Source organism: Cylas formicarius, unplaced genomic scaffold (assembly GCF_029955315.1).
Source record: "Cylas formicarius isolate icCylForm1 unplaced genomic scaffold, icCylForm1.1 PGA_scaffold_97__1_contigs__length_14477, whole genome shotgun sequence".
NCBI classification, from domain to species: domain Eukaryota; kingdom Metazoa; phylum Arthropoda; class Insecta; order Coleoptera; family Brentidae; genus Cylas; species Cylas formicarius.
This window is the reverse complement of record NW_026844363.1, coordinates 6183-10988: the sequence shown is the minus strand read 5'-3', so window position 1 is coordinate 10988 and position 4806 is coordinate 6183. Positions and strand designations below refer to the sequence as shown.

At 45.0% G+C, this 4806-nt stretch overlaps 1 non-coding gene across 1 annotated transcript; it reads left to right on the top strand.

The window, feature by feature from the left end:
• Positions 1-2308: 2308 nt before the first annotated feature.
• Positions 2309-4239, top strand: LOC132706903 (small subunit ribosomal RNA). Its single transcript, XR_009619667.1, has one exon. It is a non-coding gene; the product is annotated as a small subunit ribosomal RNA (ribosomal RNA).
• Positions 4240-4806: the final 567 nt, after the last annotated feature.

Below are 4806 nucleotides of genomic sequence, written 5' to 3'. Positions count from 1 at the left end.
TTATTTTTTTTTTTTTCGAATCATAGTTAGATAAAAGTGCTTATCGTCGAAATAAATGGCAGGAACCCGGTTTCGCGTTTATTTCGATTGACGTTTTTGGTTAGCAAAATTGAATTTTCCTATTTTTTTATTTAATTAGGTCAGTTCGTGTTGAACGTAGTTTTGATTACTTTTTATTTGAGTGTGCTTAATTTTGTTTGTGTTTGTTTAGTTTTTGCGAATTGTGGTTCGTTTTGGTGAAGTTTTGCATGTTTTTTTTTTTGGTTTGGTTGATTTGGGTTTGTTACACGGTTAATTTTGGTTTCTTTTGCTGAATTTTCGCTAGTTTTGGTTACTTTGGTTTATTATTTCCAGTTTCGGCCGCTATTGGTTAGTTAGGATTATCGTTAGTTTTGGGTTTGTTTAGGATAATTTTGGCTTGTTTTTGTTAATTTTGACTACTTTTGCTTAATTTTGCTTAGTTTTGGTTACTTTGGTTTATTATTTCCAGTTTCGGCCGCTATTAGTTAGTTAGGGTTCATTTCGGTTAGTTTTTGTGAACGTTTCCTATTTTTGCTTAATTATCGTTAGTTTTGGTTTGTTTAGGATAAGTTTGGCTTGTTTTTGTTAATTTTGACTACTTTTGCTTAATTTTGCTTAGTTTTGTTTACTTTGGTTTATTATTTCCAGTTTCGGCCGCTATTAGTTAGTTATGGTTCGTTTCGGTTAGTTTTTGTGAACGTTTCCTATTTTTGCTTAATTATCGTTAGTTTTGGTTTGTTCAGGATAAGTTTGGCTTGTTTTTGTTAATTTTGACTACTTTTGCTTAATTTTGCTTAGTTTTGGATAATTTGGTTTGTTTTGCCGAACTTTGGCCAATTTTGGTTTGTTATGATTAATTTTGCTTAGTTGTGGTTATTTTTGTTCCTTTTGGTTAGTTTTGTTTAATTTTGGTTATATTCGGTTAATTTTGGTTAGTTTTGCTTATTTTTGCTTTGTTTCGGTTAGTTTTGCTTATTTTTCTCTGCTCGCGGCTAGCGGCAAAAACCTTTTATGGGAGTATATGTTAAAATGAATAAAATAAAAAAAAAAAAACAAAACTCTCTTCCCGCTGGTCCGCAATATTAAAGAAGACGGACTTATAAATGTTTAATAATGAATTTATTAAATCGCGAGAAAAAAAAATGCAAACACCCGAAATTAAAAATGATGGAGAGTATCGTCCGACAAAATCCGGGGACGGCGATTTATTTTTAAGTCGGAACCGGAACCGGCGGTCAGTTAACAAAAGTAAGTAAAGAAAAAAAAATATTTGAAAAAGTGCCCGCTTTAACCAAATCGAACGTAACCACGAGCGAAAGTTTCGCTCCGAACTTTATTTGCCCGCCGCAGCCGATATTCGGGTTTTCACGTGAAACGTTCGGAAGACTAAGGAATGGTCCGTTACCTATAATAGGTGAGATGGTCTCGAGCGCGACCGCCGCGTCGTGCGTATAGACACTTCTCCCTTCGCAGAGCAAAATGCTTTTTCGATCGTTAGATCGCCTTCGAGTCGACCGTTTGGCGCGATTAATTGGCTCGCTTAACATTTTCGTATCGTGGGTTCAATTTTTTAAGAAAAATTGGTTTCCTTCATCGGTACGGGAACGTAGACCGTTTTTCGTTTGCCATCGGCCCGTCTTCGTAGCAGCGATTGCTCGAGCGTTCGAAAACATTTTAAGGCTCCGCACCTTATACAGCTAGATCGCGAACTTAGCGGGTGTTTTAAAGTAAGATTTGGCACTTCGTGGTTCGAAAGCGGTCGCCCTATAATATTTTTCTTCCGAAAAATTTGCGATAACTCTCATCTAACCGAGCGAGTTTATATGCGAATCCGGAACGTTTCTTTCGAGAAATCTCGTGTCGCTTTCAATCTAGCGAAGAGTGATCGAGAGAATGTCCGAAAATTTCCGTCGATCGACGTTCGTTGCCCGAGGCACATCGGTTCGACGCGCGCCGCATTTTAAAGCTTATTATGCGCGCGCGAGTCGGATTGTTTGATCGCGCACTCACGTCGTCTCGATATTTATTACCAACAAAAAAAAATTGGACGGATCGCGTCCGAATAATAATAATAACGAGTGTGGCGTCGGGAACGGTTCATTTCCGTACTCGCACGCTATCACCGCCACACAAAGTGGTCGCGTCTGTTTCTATTTAAAAATAAAATAAACGCGTTTCGCGCGCGTAATTATTATTTTTAAAAAAGAGACTGTTTGTTGTCGTACCGCGCCCGATCGTCGTCATCCGTGGCGGCGGCGGCGGCGGCGCGCTCGACACGTAGAACAGCTCCCTGGTTGATCCTGCCAGTAGTCATATGCTTGTCTCAAAGATTAAGCCATGCATGTTTCAGTACAAGCCAAATTAAGGTGAAACCGCGAAAGGCTCATTAAATCAGTTATGGTTCCTTAGATCGTACCCACAATTACTTGGATAACTGTGGTAATTCTAGAGCTAATACATGCAAACAGAGGTCCGACCGGAGACGGAAGGAGTGCTTTTATTAGATCAAAACCAATCGGTGGCGGGTTCGCGCCCGACATCGTTCAACTTGGTGACTCTGAATAACTTTACGCTGATCGCACGGTCTCGCACCGGCGACGCATCTTTCAAATGTCTGCCTTATCAACTGTCGATGGTAGGTTCTGCGCCTACCATGGTCGTAACGGGTAACGGGGAATCAGGGTTCGATTCCGGAGAGGGAGCCTGAGAAACGGCTACCATATCCAAGGAGGGCAGCAGGCGCGCAAATTACCCACTCCCGGCACGGGGAGGTAGTGACGAAAAATAACGATACGGGACTCATCCGAGGCCCCGTAATCGGAATGAGTACACTCTAAACCCTTTAACGAGGATCAATTGGAGGGCAAGTCTGGTGCCAGCAGCCGCGGTAATTCCAGCTCCAATAGCGTATATTAAAGTTGTTGCGGTTAAAAAGCTCGTAGTCGAATTTGTGTCTCGCGCCGCCGGTTCATCGTCCGCGGTGTTAACTGGCGTGCCGCGAGACGTCCTGCCGGTGGACTTAGCCCGTTCACGCGGGCGGTCCAACTCAATCCTGCCGCGGTGCTCTTCATTGAGTGTCGAGGTGGGCCGGCACGTTTACTTTGAACAAATTAGAGTGCTTAAAGCAGGCTAAAACTTCGCCTGAATACTGTGTGCATGGAATAATGGAATAGGACCTCGGTTCTATTTTGTTGGTTTTCGGAACCCCGAGGTAATGATTAATAGGAACGGATGGGGGCATTCGTATTGCGACGTTAGAGGTGAAATTCTTGGATCGTCGCAAGACGGACAGAAGCGAAAGCATTTGCCAAAAACGTTTTCATTGATCAAGAACGAAAGTTAGAGGTTCGAAGGCGATCAGATACCGCCCTAGTTCTAACTGTAAACTATGCCAGCTAGCGATCCGCCGACGTTCCTCCGATGACTCGGCGGGCAGCTTCCGGGAAACCAAAGCTTTTGGGTTCCGGGGGAAGTATGGTTGCAAAGCTGAAACTTAAAGGAATTGACGGAAGGGCACCACCAGGAGTGGAGCCTGCGGCTTAATTTGACTCAACACGGGAAACCTCACCAGGCCCGGACACCGGAAGGATTGACAGATTGAGAGCTCTTTCTTGATTCGGTGGGTGGTGGTGCATGGCCGTTCTTAGTTGGTGGAGCGATTTGTCTGGTTAATTCCGATAACGAACGAGACTCTAGCCTGCTAACTAGGCGTATTTAGACATCTCAAAGGCCGGCCGGCTCGGGGTTCGCCCCGTTGTCGCGCGCGGTTTTTACTGTCTGCGTACAAACAATTCTTCTTAGAGGGACAGGCGGCTTCTAGCCGCACGAGATTGAGCAATAACAGGTCTGTGATGCCCTTAGATGTTCTGGGCCGCACGCGCGCTACACTGAAGGAATCAGCGTGTCCTCCCTGGCCGAGAGGCCCGGGTAACCCGCTGAACCTCCTTCGTGCTAGGGATTGGGGCTTGCAATTGTTCCCCATGAACGAGGAATTCCCAGTAAGCGCGAGTCATAAGCTCGCGTTGATTACGTCCCTGCCCTTTGTACACACCGCCCGTCGCTACTACCGATTGAATGATTTAGTGAGGTCTTCGGACCGATACGCCGATGGCGTTTCGGCGTCGTCGATGTGTCCGGGAAGTTGACCAAACTTGATCATTTAGAGGAAGTAAAAGTCGTAACAAGGTTTCCGTAGGTGAACCTGCGGAAGGATCATTAAAGTGATAATAAAAATTACACAGTTTGTCTTTATTTAGTCGAACGAATTTTTGTCGCTGACGCTCGGTCGAAAATATCTCGCGTCGATCTTTAAGTCGGCCGCGATTAAATTCGACGACTACGACGACCACTCGACCACCGTAAAAAAGGGGAGAGAGGAGTAGGAGTAGGAGGAGCGCCGACAAAATTCCGGGTACCTAGACGGAACTCGAAGCGCGAAACCTAGTTTCGCGCTCAGCCGTCGACAAGGTGTCAAACGATATTCGCCCGGAGCACCGAAAAGTACTTACACCCACCCGCGACCCGCGAGGAGGTGTGTATATAAACTTTAAACCGGCGCGGGTCGTCCGAACGCGAACGCGCGCGCGCCTACCGTCTGAATAATAAAGAACAAAGGGCGCGCGGCGAAGTGTTCCGTCGGATAGACCGGCCCGAAATCGAACTTTTTTTTTTTTTTTACGTCGAAAGGTATATACCTCGCCTTCCGTAAAAAAAATGTATGTGTCGATAACAACGCCGACGACTCTTTTTCGGAGACGAAAAGCGTTAAACCGATCGAAAAAAGAT